A 14,251-nucleotide genomic window follows, 5' to 3' on the forward strand; every position below is an offset into this window, starting at 1 on the left:
GAACCTAGCACTGATGATTTTTTCCCCTTTGATTGTTAATTTGATTGGACTTGGCTAAAACTTTTCAGAGGTCTGTGCTGTTATAAACAGTAGTGTTTTGTAAAACTGCTACATCCATGACATCCCTAACTCATCAGGAAGCAGTGTTTGGAGTTGTGTTGGCAGTAGCAGCTGGTGCAGCTCAGTAGGAGCAGATGCATGCAGCAAAACAGTAGAAATTGAGGACCTGACACCAGTGCTGTACACATTTCAGAATTATTTAATTTAAAGTATTTTGTCTAATATTGGAGAATAAGCACCCATTTGTACCTGGAATGTATTAGATATGCTTCTGGAGAATATTTTCCAGTTCAGTTTCACCTGAAAGAAATCTAGTTCATGATCTCCATAAAGCAAATTACATAAAAGGGAACACCAGGGGGGCGCTGTCCTTATCACACTTGGAACTCAACTGTGCTGCACCTACAGAGGGGATCCACAGTGTTTCATGCTGAGTCACCATTTTTGTGTGTTGGCTCTAAAGTACTTCAGTAATAAAAGGAGATTTTTAAATGTTTTTAAATATGGTTCACAAAGATTTCACAGGAAAGCTATTTTTGGGGTGGTGCAGTAAAGTTCATTCATCACAGATGAATAAAATCATCAGCTTTCGCCTGTTAGCAGCTTGAAACACTAACATGCTGGTAATGTAATAAACTGGATTTTAAATAAGATGTTTAAGTCAAGGTTTACTTTTTCAAAAAAGTTGATGGTCTGGGCAAGGTTAACAGACTTCATGCTGAATTCTGTATAGTCATTGCCTCTTACATCACTGCTTTCTGTGTCTTCTGCATACATAAAATACATGAGTGGACTGTAAGCTGAAGAGGTATTAGAGCTGTTTTTCAAACTCATTGCTAAATGTTAAATTTTAACAATGGCAAATTTGTATTATGTTGTGTAGGATCTTGAACAAGAATGCTAACTGCTGTAGTCATTTGAAATGAAGGGGGAATTCAGGTAAAAAGCAACAGATTTGGAATTCTGCCAAAAAGTTAATAGCCTTTCTCTTGAGTGACTGCTATTGAGTTTTCATTGATCACATGGTTTCACTATAAAAGATCACTATCTTTTCTGAATAGTGAGAGTGGATTTAGAAACTGATACTAGTCTCACAAATTGTTCTCTTTAGCCCAGGGTAGAGGTGAACAGTGTGGAATACTTAGGATATGGTTTGTCTGGGCATGGATACAATGTGAGGAGGATTGTATTAAATGCAGTTACAAGTTTACAGGTATGTGACACAGGTGACCCAAGGTATTTCTCAGAACTGGAGTGGAGGAAAGAAAGAAAATCATTTTAGAGAAGCTGCAGGCAAATGAGTAGGAAAGAGCCAGCATGCATCAGTAACTGCAAATATGATGAGAAAAAGCCAGTGTCTGGAGAATTTGGACAATGTGGAATGGGAAGCAGCTTGTCATACACAAGGGACCTTGGTCTGTGTATTCATTAAAGTGGCCTGGATCAGGCACTCATATTTGATTGGAGTAGCCTGTACGTGGTGCCTTATTTGAATTCTTTGGAATGATTCTTTTCAGATTTTTAGAAGTTCCTCACTTCTCAGTTGTACCCAAGAATTTATCCTAATGATTCTCAGTTAGCTTGCATTACACTCAACACTTATTGTGATCTTCAGTATATAAGTATGACGAGTGTAGTAACAATTTCTCATGAATTTATGCATGCCCAATCTCTTGTCATATGAAAAACAATTGCTACTTCAAGCCCTTTCTTTTGTCCCAAAGTAGCAACTATTCTTTCTTTTCAGAGATGAGTTGTTGCTGCAGTGGTAGGAACCTAATAATGGCTTCTTCACCTCATCTGCAAATGGCATGCAAAATGGATATTAGTGCTTGGTGGTAGGATGGAAGAGGCTCCATTTGTGTTATGAATTATCCAATAGTGAAACATCTGTAGTTTGCTTTCATTATTAGACTATGACAGCATTGCACAATATGAATTCACCCTCAAAATATCCATGCTTTCAAGTTGACCAAAGAGATTCAGTTAATAAATCTCAAAGATCACCAGCTGTGTTCCAGCTCCCACCACCCTTCACCAGGACAATGCCATGTGCACAAAGCTAAGACAGCATCTAACTAGTCCTGTCTAGAGGGCAGGGGTCCTCATGGCAAGTGATAGACCTAATCTCTCTGTTGCTCATAAACCAAATGACATAAGAATAATCATCCTCCATGTTGCTAGTCGCTTGTGCTCTTTTACTTAAAATGTGTTTGTGAAAAGCACTAGGAAACTTGGATGTAATAAAGGAAGTCTGTTCCCTTGTGTGCTTTGCCATTTATTTCAGAGGAAAACAGCAAGGGGGAGAGAAGAGGTGGGCAATTGGCAACTTGTTTCTGTTGAAATCCCTTAATTTAAAGATGTTACCCAATGAGGTCTTAAACAAAGACCTTTTCCCATTTCAGTTTCTCTCATCAGAACTGGGCTGTGTTTTTTATTTTATGGACTATAAATAGCTATAAATTTTATAAATACTTTTCTAACTCCTTTGATGGTGAGTTTGCAAATACAGTGGCAGTTCTCTGTTCACACAAATAGATTTATGAGCTGTATAGGGGTAAGAGCAGCTTTCCAGGCTGCTTTGAGCCAAGTGTTGAATCTCACTGTCTCTGTCAAAATACCACAGATTATAAATGAACTTGAGTAGTGGGAGAAAATACATGCAGCTGTGGTGACACTGTAGGAGTTTTGAAGAAGCTGAGTGTAATCCAAGAACTGCCTGCTGCAAACCATGGGATGAATTGCCCTGCTGGCCTTTGATAGGAAATTTATTCATCCAGGATGCCAGAGAAGCAGAATGCCAGTAGCATGTATCGGGTGGTGGGATCGAGCAGAGATTTGACAAGAGCATCATGCTCTGCCTGAGCCAAGAGCTTGTTTGGCAAACCTAGTGGTACAAAGGCAGAGATGTGGAAGACAGAAGATCGCTTGGAGGCACCAGCCAGCACAGCTCCACAAGGACAAGTTGTACTGGGAAAAGCAGGGGCCTTGCTTTGAGGAGGCGACTGTCCTAAGTGGGACCAGGGGACAGCAGTGACTGCCACTTGCACTGACTTCAGCAAGGCTTGTGACAGCCTCCCACAGCCACAGTCTGGGTGAGCATGGGCAGGAGAAGGGGATGGCTGTAGGAGCTCTGCTCTGTGCTCAGCAGGACAAATTCCAGCTCTGGAGATGCTGCTGGTGGTAGTGTGACTCAGGGCAGTGATGGGGCCGATGCTGGTGATGGACTGGAGTGAGGCCTTGGGTTGATGGTGGGAGATCACCTTCTGCGTGGTTATGGGTATCCATTCCCATCTGTGGAGGGCAGGACAGCTGATGGGAGTGTCCCTTGCCGGGTGGGGAAGACAGCAGCTTGATGGAAGGAAGGTCCTCCACTCCCCAATCCTTCAGGCCACAGTGCTCAAGAGATGGCACCTCTTTATGAGGGGCAGTGGGAAGGAAAGGGGCCATGCAACCCTTGACAGTCAACAGAAAAGGTCTTTCCTAGATCTCCCTTGGGACTGGAAGGCAAATGGCAATAGAAGGAATGACCTGCTGCTAGTTTGGGCTTTTCCTGTGTTGTGAATGTGACTGTTAGATGGGCATTGCCTTTACCCCAGACACATGCCTTTGTACCAGGCAGTGCGGCCTGCCTGCAAGCAGCCCTCCAGATGGGAACTGGCAGTGTTTGGACTAAGGAACAAACAGATTTGCAAATTGGTCATAAACCAGTTTTCCCAATTTTGAGTAACTTTCATAATGAAAATGCTCCTATGATTAGACTAAACACTTGTGTGTGCTTTGTTGTCATACATTGCATTTGTGTCTCCTCATTGTTTGCATCTGTGGAAGGCAGCATTTAATCTAGAGGGAAGAGGAAAGGTCAGTAGTTATGTGATGACTCCCTAAAACACAGTAAAAAATCTGGGAGTAAGATTACTACTGATGGCATATGTGACCACAGGGATTTCTGACTGATGTATGAAGTACTGCTTCTTTTTCAAATCAACCAATTCAAAATTCCATGCTGGAACTTCATGTGCCATTGCCTATAAGTGGGAAATAAAAATTTAGGAAAGTTATAATCATCCCAAATACTGCTAGTGCCTCAGCAGTAAAAGAGCTTCTGTTCTCTAGTAGTTTTAGTCCTTCAAGCCAGTTGGTGTATCTGTTTTCTTTTTTCTTTGGTTTGCAATCTCAAGTTGTTCTCAATCTGAGTCTAACTTTCTTCATGTGGCCACATTTCATTACTCTTTTTTAATTCTTGATATATTCTTCATTTGTCCTTTGCATTTAATCCCTCCACAATTCTGTCTTTTTTTTTTTCTTCTTTATTCTTCCTTTTTTATTTCCTTTTATTTTTCTTTCCATTTTTTTTCTTTTCTTTTTTTGTTTGTTGTTTTGGGTTTTTTTGTTTGTTTGGGGGGTTTTTTTGTTGGTTTGTTTTTTTGGGTTTTTTTTTTGGTTGGTTGGGTTTTTTTGGGTTTTTGCCTGTTTTCCATATTGCATAAGTGGGTATCAGGACAAAAATGTGATGAATTACAAAGGTAACATTTCATCATTTGTGAGAGTCTCCCTTGACTGACAGCAGTGATTAGTTGCCTGTGAATCTAGTAAATACATGGTTTACTTACACTGAAACCACTTAAAGTCAGCCATGGGAACAAAGACAGGGAAACAGGGAGGGGCCTGACGGCTGTGGCAGAAGGTTTATGCCAGAGTAGGTTGAGCTGCAGGAATTCTTTTGCACCACTCTGTCAGGTTTAGGAAGATGGCTTGCTTTAGAAACAGGAGAACTACTTGGATGAGTTTACTGTATTTAGATAATTTTAATTCTCAAGAGTAGCTAGTGATTTTCTTCGTTGTAACTATAGTTAATAATGTAGTATTTTGAAGGTTTGAGAGAATCATCATCTGCCCATAACAGTATGAGATTTGCTTTGTTCAGAAGGATTCTGTAAAATAAAGTTGGTTATGAGTCACCTACTTTACTGCTAAAGTAGGAAAATTAAATTCTTTACCCTGAACTAGGGAGGGGGTGCTCTTGTTCGGATTTTTATTTTTGTTTTGTTTTTGTCCTGAATGGATGAAGCAGTAATTCTCTGAATCACAGATTTCCAAGTAGTAGCATGCACACCTTTGCCTGAACCATTTTCCTTACCCTGAGCAGCATGTTGTTCTCTTCCTGAATGCACCATACCCTTGTTCCCTGAAGCTCCCATTCTGCTTGCTCTGGTGGAGATATTGCACATTACTAAGTTGCATGTTCTCACGGCCTCAGTGCAATTTAGTGTGTGCGATACTTTCACATGAGTGCATGCACACGGGTATGGCTGTGGCTTAAAGTTACTGCAGCTTTCAGTTTTGGTGGGGCCTGATTACATTGTGACATGGTCTGAAGCCCAGATCAGTGTTTTGAGTGATGCGTTGAAACATGTGTAGTGGAAGTTTGTTCAGTAACGCCAGGAAGATGAGGACTGTTTGTTTTCAATTTGAGAAGGGTTATCATTATTTGCTTCATTTTCTTCATTTGCCATGCACATCTCAAATTTGATCAGATATTTCATTGATTATAAAGAAAGTTACTTAAAATATTACGTATTTCTAAAGAGGAAATTGTTATACTTAGCTGTAATTGGTTGGAAAGTAAAAAAAATGTTTGATGTGGAAAAAACCTATAGCATCTTGATGAATTAAAGAGGTTCTTAATGAAATTTCAACTTTTATTTATCAACATCTAAAGAGATCTGTAAAGAGCTAGCATGTAAACAAACAAACAAATAAAAATCTCAGCTGTTTAAACATCTAATTGGTTTGCTGTGGATTCCTGGCAATGATTATGGAGAAAATGAGACAATGATACAATTCCCACAGAAAACAATAATCTTCCAGCATGTTAAGCTAATGCTTAGAAAAAGCAAAATGTGTGATCTTGTTTGTTTTATTGCAACATTAATAATTTGTTTCAGATAAATTTTTCAAAGAAAACTGTTAACTGATTGTGTTTTGATAGAATTTTTGCATGCAGTGAATGTTCTTTAGTAGCAGGAGTTACTTCTTGCTGAAATGTTATGTCACAGGAATGCATTTAACAGGACCTTACTGAAATTTTTCAAGCTTTACTTAAAGCGTATGTTATGAGATGGGAATAGAATTGAACAATTGTCTTAATGACTCTGTCTTAATCATGAAGCCAATGGCATCCTGACTTGTATCAGCAGCAGTGTGGCCAGTGAGAACAGGACACCTGTGCTCAGCGCTGCTGAGGTCACACCTTGAGTGCTGTGTCCACTTCTGGGCCCCTCAATATAAGCAGGACATTGAGGTGCTGGAGCAAGTCCAGAGGAGGGCAATGAAGCTGGTGAAGGCTCTGAGCACGAGTCATGTGAGGGGCAGCTGAGGGAGCCAGGGGTGTTTAGCCTGGAGAAAAGGGGCCTTGGGGGAGCCTTATCACTCTGTACAACTCCTGAAAGGAGGCTGCAGCCAGATGGGGGTTGGCCTCTTCTCCCAGGTGTGAGAGGAAACAGCCTCAAATGGCACCAGGAAAGATTCAAGTTGGACATTAGGAAGAATTACTTCACAGAAGGGCTTGTCAAGCATTGGAGTGGACTGTCCAGGGAGGTGGTGAAATCACCATTCCTAGAAGTATTTAAGAAACAACCAGACATGCCATTTAGTGCTGTGGTTTAGTTTACAGGGTGGTGATGGGTCAAAGGTTGGACTTGATGATGTTGGAGGTGTTTTCCAACCTGAATGATTGTATGATTCTCTAATGAAGTAATTGCCTAGACTAACATTGGGAATAACAGACAGTTATTTTTTCTTTTTCATTACATTGAAGAAAGGAAAGCTTCAGCTGAGTTATTGGAAAAAGAGTAGAATGTGGTCTGTAAATCTATGAGTTGCCACGTTGTTTCAGTACCTATGCTCAGCCAAACTGAAAATAACCATAACCTGATTATTTTAGTGGGGTAGATAGTATTTTTAAGCTGCCTATTTTAGTAGCAATAAACATGTGACTTGCTTGCACCACTTTTTTAGTCTTAAATTTTCTCATATTTGCAAAAAGAACCACCCTAGGATTTGTCTTTATCCATATTTCCTTTTATATAGAAAATACTTCTTAAACACAAAAGATGTCTGTGAATTATCTTATGTACACATGATTTCAATCAGTTATTCAAAGAATATTTCAGAAAATAATTTATTTGTGCATACTTAATCTTTAATCCAAAATTTACATGAAACTATGAAAAAAATGGTCATTATCATACATTTATCGTTTTGGTGAAGCATGTCACAGTCTGTAAATTTAATCTGAATTTTACAGTTTACTGCCCTTAACTCACAAGATTATCTTAGTGCATAAGCTGGTGCTGAAGCAGGCAGTTCTGTTCTCTCTGCCCTGCAGGCTGGGATCAAACACATTGAGAGGCTACTGAGGACTCCTTGCTTTATGAGGGACAGTGCTGATATTTTGCCTTTGGCTTCTTTCATATTGCAGGTGGCATGTTTTGTATGTTCTAACAGTAGCTTGTCCTAGTGCATATTTTTAGTGGTTTATTCTCTGGTTGTCCAGTGTTTTTTAAGACTGAAAATATTTGTAAACATGCAGAGGATGTGGGTTGGTGCATGTGTGAGTGGGAGCACATTTAAACACATGAGCAGATTTTCCTGCAATTTTTAATGTAATTACACTGCATTTTAGGTACAAGTCCCTTAGCCTGAGTGCAACATGAGTCCCTTCTGTTGCACTTAGGCTTGTATTTACACACTACTTTTCTTTACTATAGTAGCTTTTAAAAAGAAGTTACCTATATCTCAAAACCCAATATTTGAATGATTAATTGTTAATAACATAAACTTTACCAGTAAAGAGAGTGATGCTTAAGTTACATCTGGAATTTAGATCAGCCAGCTAGTTTTTCTCTTTGCTTCTAAGACAGGCTAATTGGAAGGGATGGAAAGAAGAAGGTTGCTGAAAGACTTAATTAAATGTATAGGAAAAAGATAATCCATCAGGTATTTCTAAGAATAAAAGTATAGTGTTAGAATTAGTTTTAGTATAATGTTGCAGGGTTCTATGTTTGCACATCTGATAATTCTTTATGTGTGTTTTAATGTTGCAGTATGTGTTATTATAATCTTGGTTAGATTTCTGCTGTCTAAAATACAGATCTATTGTAGTGTAAGAAGAGAGCATGAAGTCTGATATAAAACTTCAGGATTTCCTGATATTTCAAAGACAGCATCAGAGCTTTAGCTTTTCACACTTTCGAGTTATAAGGTCAATCCATTGTTTATTGTCTCCACCAACATAAACAATGAAAATACTCCCTTCTTTATGCTTGTGTTGCATAATTTTATAATAGGAATATTATGAACATATAAACAGCCAAAGAGTTCCTAAATATAAGACTGCAATGGATCTCAAGCAGTATTGACTCAAGCCAGCTGTTGCTCTCATTAATGAACTTTTCAAGCTAAAATGGCAATCCTAAAGAATTTACATCCTTACAAGTGGGGAGCAATAAATATTAATGCCTGTGCATGATAATAACTGACTAAGGCTGAAGGGAAGAGAATGCATATCTGAACAGCAAAATATTAAAGGCCATGGAAATGAGAAACTATCCTCTTAAAAGCTGAAGTTTTTGCTATGAAATGAAAGTATCATAAATTTCAGTAGATAGAAATAGGCATAAAGCACCTAGAAATATGTGCTGAGTTGGATTCATTTACTCAAAGCTCCATAAAATGCTATTAAAAGTATAATTTTTCACATGCGACAGGAGCAACAAGCAGTCAGAGGGCTGAGAGGATGACAAGGGGTACTCTGCAACCACAAGTCTCAGGTTGTTGCAGGGGGGAGGTAAATTGATGCTGTTTTGCTTATGGCTGTGAAGGTAACTAGAGGGAACCACATTGTAAAACCTTTCTTATGGATGAGCTAAAGCAGAATCTCTCAGAAATCACAGTGACTATAGAGGAGCTTCTAGAACAAAACAGATTATATGAGCAATAGCAAATTGTTGGGAATGACTGATGATAAGTCACTATGGAAATCTCAGGGACAAAATTAAAAAAAAATTGTTCCTGGAAACCCAGGAAGTACAAACTTGTAAGCTGGATGGGTATTGGTACTGTAAGGCTTAGTAGGAACCAGCACCTGGTGAATATGATTTAGTTGCAAAGAATTGGTTGAGTTTTCACAGAAGGGAAGTTCTGCCTCATTCCTCATGTTTTTTGAAGTGTGGGCAAGCAAGACCCTTAATAAGTTCATCTGTGTGCTGTGTTCTACCAAAATTTAATAAAGGCTTTTTACAGTATTGCTTTCCTGAGATTTTCAAGGATAACGGGTATTGTCTTTATGCAGGAAGAGGGTAGGTTTAAATTAGATATAAGGAAGAAATTCTTTACCATGACAGTGATGGGGCACTGGGACAGGTTTCCCAGAGAAGTTGTGGGTACAGCAGGATTGTAGACAAACTCAGTTAGAAGATAGCGGTGTCTGGGAAGTAAAATGACTGATGAAATGTAGTGTAGATGAAAGTGATGCATGTGGGGGAGAACCAGTCCTAACTTCACACATAAACTGATTACTGCTGTGCTGATTCTCATCACTTGGGAGCTGTATTTTCTGGTACACAGGCTAGCTCCATGCTTGGTAATACTTAAAAAACATGTGCCAGGCATATCAAACGTTAAGATTTGTTACCACAGACCTAGAAAACAGAAACACAGAATAGTACTCCCATTGTATGAAACTATGATTTTCCTGTACCCTGAGTTACTGTGTGCCATTCTGGTTGCATCTCCAAAAGCCTGGAGTGCAACAAGACTGGTTAGAGAAATGCATCTCCAAAAGCCTGGAGTGCAACAAGACTGGTTAGAGAAATGAAGGCATGCATCAGTTTCTCTGTGAGGAATGGCTGAGGGACTCTTCTGCTTAGAAAAAAGGAAGTTACACAATTGAAGTTTCTAAAATCAGAACCAGTGTAAAAAGGATGACTGAGCTGGACTATCTATGGTGCCTTCTAGGATAAAATATTTGCATCACCAAAACATGACGAGGCACTTCCAAATAATGCATTGGTTCATGAAGCAGGCAGAAGAGCATGGGAAAGATCTTGCAAAAGAACACTGGAGTTGCAGCAACCTGCAGGATTGAACAGGAGCACTAAGAAGATACATTAATTGAAGATTAATTGTTAGAAAGCCTGCGTGAGGTTCATAATATCCCCTGAGGTGGAAGTAGAGGTTGGAAGAATGCTCAGGGGGAATTGTTAAAGAGGTTTGTCTATTTCTTTTGCTCCCTTAACATCTGCTTCTTGACTCTGTTGGAGATGGGAAACTGGCTAGACAGATCTTTCGTCTGAACAAGTTTGCCTTTTTTATGTTATGTTCCAAGATCAATTTTAAGACCGGTACAGTATTGCACTTAGTAAAAATTGTCTACTTCTGATAAAAATCTGGAAATGTTAGACATAACTGGTCCTTTCAAATGTGCTTCTCAGAAGAATAATTGTAAGCTTACAATTACAGGCCAAAGTAGTAATTAAAAAATTATTACAAATACAGAGGTATTTTAAAGAAATAGTCAGATACAGAATTTCTCACAGAGTAATTGTTATTTTTCACAGAATGTAGACATTCGTCTGTTAGGGAAGAAAATTCATGTGCCATGTGTACTTCAGACTGGTTGCCACACTTCAGTGGTGTTTTGATAAAGTCATGGAGCCTTGTCCTGCCTTGGGAGATGTATGCAATATTTACATCAGTTATACCATCTGGAGGAACCATGCTTTGATAGAAGACTCTATCACTTTATCTGATTAGTGTCATTACTAGCCTGCATATGTTGAAGCTGTTTTGTTTAGTTGTATCATTCATGAGGAGGAATTAATTTCAGCAGCAAAACTGTTGAAATCTTGTCATGGAGTCATCTCTGAAAGTAATTTGCATATTTATATTGCTCCTGAGATGATCTTACTCTGTCAAGAAATGCTTCCTGCCACTTCAGCTTTATTCGTAGCTGGAGTCTTGTCTTAGTGCACTTAGCTTACTTTCATGTTAAATTTGAAACTGAAATATAAAGAGAGTCACTTTTTATCCCTAAAAGAACAGAACCCTTAAAGAGAATCAAAGAACAGCTTAATAGGTTTTTTTCAAAAGGACTTCTTGAAGTAATTTCATTCTTCAGTGTTCACCTGGTGATCACTTGAAATTTGGGGGATCATTGTAGAAGAAGAATACTTTGGTCTTTTCAAAGACAATAGCTGTCACTGGCAACTTGTCTTTTGCAACAGCTCTTGGTGGTGTGTGAAGAAAGAAAGTTCTTTGCACACCACAGAGAGTTCTTTGGTTTTGAAGTTGTGGTGACAGTGAGTGTTAACTTCAGCTGGGGTAAGACAGCAGTGATATGTTCTTGCTCTCCAGCCATGAGTGCACTGTTCTTTCCTGGTGGGAATGCAGCTATTTGGGTCACTGCTTATGAGCTGGCTGGGGAGTGGGGACCTGAGCTATTTTGTTAAAACTGACCCATCATGTAACCATTGTCATGAATTCACTGTAAAAATGAAAAAGCTGATTTTATTGTAGAAAGTGTCATGGCACATAATGAAGACTCTCCTGGCAGGTAGAGGAAGGTTCATCTAGGACAGAAGTGAATCTTTGGAACAGGGGAATGGAAGGGCTCCTTTCCTGGGACAATTCTGAGCTAACCTGTTCTGAAGATAAATTGTGAAACCGTGCTGTGAAGTTTTGAATGCATTTCTCTTACACTCTGAACTCTCTTTTAAAATGTGATGGTCGTATTCCCAAGAGAAACTGAAGAGCTGAGGTCTCTTAAAGCATCATTTTGAATTAGTCAGTTCTCTGTACAGAAAGTTTTGCAACAAAGATGTAGCACAATCCTTTTAGTGTCTACTGAGAGAATATGGGAAAATACCAAACATCAGTGGTGTGAGGAAGAAGACAAGAGTGAAATTTTCTTATTCTAACAGTGTCTTTAGCTGAGGGTGTTCCCATTACCAAGCTTGCATTTTAATTGGATTATAAACTGTTGTATGGATTGTAAAGGATTTTGTAAGGAATTTAGAGAAACACTATTTCTTCCAAACTTTTCCAAAGATGAATACCAGGGTTTTTTTTCCTAGTTTTTACTCTCATGCCCATTCACAAGCCAGGCTTCATATGCCTGTTCCTATAAATTTAGTATAATAACCAGAAAATCCCTCTTCTGAGCTTATGATATGCTTACTCTAATCTTTCTGGTAACTCAAATTCTCATTATTTCAGCCCATATGCTCTTCTTTCCTCCAGTGTTCTGGGAGCAGAGAGATCTAGAAAATCAGATTAACTCCAAGGTCAAAAAATCCATGATCTGAGCTGAAGGGCTCTTTTCAGCTGGGGTTGCTGCAGCATTAGGTTGAAATGTTTGAAATCTCATTGTTTCAGTAACAATGAGCAGACTTTACCTGCAGGCTCTGTGAAATGCACCTGAATTCAGGTGGACATGCATTTGATATAAACTACAGTAGTTATAAAAGGGATGCTCTAGACTTTTATGGCCAGTCTGTAAAAAAGAAGAAAAAATCCATGAAGCCCTGAAAAGGTGGCCCTTTCCCTTGTGGAGTCTACAAGCAAATTCACTACTTTTGGGACAGAACTTAGCAGAAGGAACTTTTACCCAAAAATAAAAAAAGTAAGCCAGCTGTGCAGAAGCATTTTACAGAACTTTCTCCATTTTTAATCTGAATAATACGTAGCATGACCCATGTCCTCTGATTTTTATTTATTTTAATTTTGCATGCTTTTCAAAGCTCACTAGAATGGAATATGTATGTCTGAGTATGCCTTGTGCCAAATTGGCATGAAGTGCTCATAAATTACACATTTGCAGATGACAGCTCTTGCAGGTAAAGTGGTTCATCCAGATACAGTGCCAAAGTGAGACGTGAGCAGCAATTGGATTTTTTGATTTCTGAATCATTCAATTACTCTTGTATATAAAAAGAAGCTGTATATGTGCCAGTAGTGTATTAAGAGATGAAAGTTACTTACTGTCATAATTACACCAGGAAGGTCTGCATTTTACAGATGGTAATAAATTCATGTGGCGCTGGCACACCCACATTATCTTTAAGGTCTGGTATCTCAGGTGCAGAGTAGCTGAAGCAAACTGCTGATAAGATTTTAGTTAGTGTTTTCAGAATTTTCTTTTTTGCAGCCTTAACCATGAAGCAAAATAGATATGAATTTCCAGACTTTAGGATACAATTTTTAGTTTTTGTGACAGTTACCAGAAAGTAACAAATACGAGTTATCAGACAGATTAAGGTTCTCATGGTCCACATCTGCCACAAAGTAGCATCCCTTGTGCCTTTGCTGCATTTTATGACTTCGGTTGAGGCAGACACAAACCAGGGGAAGGGAGAGGAGGAGAATGAGACTAGGTGCAGCCTCCTTTCTCCTCATGCTTGACCCCTGGCACTTCCCAACTTCCCAGCACTGTGAGGTGGCTTCTCCTCTCAGTGTGTTAGGTGTGCATTAGAAGCACAGAGCCAGTGAGATGCTGCACTGTTCTGTACTCTGTCAGAGATATGCACTGTTTGGCCTTAGAAACATGTTATGTGTCAACTTGCAGAATGACATCAGGCCAGGACTACTTGTTAGTCCCAGATTAGTTTTCCTGTTGTTCTACCAGTGCATCTCTCTGCCAAGTCCTTGAGCTGAGACTAAGAAAGTAACTCGTTTTCTAGACACCTTCAATGTTTTTTTCCCCTGGGTTGCTGTCTCTCTTTTGGTTACCATAATAGCACTGTCTTCCCTCCTTCTGTAATCTCTCTGGGAAAATCTAAAATGACTGCTTGTAGGTGGTTTTTTTAATTTCAGCTGAAGTTGATACTTCACATACTTTTCTCAAGCTAGAGGCTTGTCTCATCTCTTGTATACTGAAATGTAGTTTTGGTGCGTACATATAGAAAACGTCAAGACCTTGTTAATTTTACTACAGTACAGAAAACTTTTTTGGAAAAAATAAGGAGATACTCAAGGACTGTTATAAAAATTTTTGACAACTGTGGTGTGTTTGTGCCACAGTTCCTGTTGGATAAGAAAAAGATTTGCTTGAAGATTACTGCACAGGTTCTTCTTAGAAGGATATACTCAGAAAGAGTAGACATGAGTTAGATGTCACAAAAATGCAGAA

The 14,251-nt window shown here is 39.0% G+C and overlaps 1 protein-coding gene across 1 annotated transcript in view; it reads left to right on the top strand.

The window, feature by feature from the left end:
* TMEM245 (transmembrane protein 245) overlaps positions 1 to 14,251 on the top strand; it is a 71,071-nt gene that overhangs the window by 48,924 nt on the left and 7,896 nt on the right. The window lies entirely within an intron of this gene.

This window comes from Melozone crissalis, unplaced genomic scaffold (genome assembly GCF_028551555.1).
Source record: "Melozone crissalis strain CALT ecotype California unplaced genomic scaffold, PUWL_Pcris_2 ptg000042l_1, whole genome shotgun sequence".
Taxonomy (NCBI): Eukaryota; Metazoa; Chordata; class Aves; order Passeriformes; family Passerellidae; genus Melozone; species Melozone crissalis.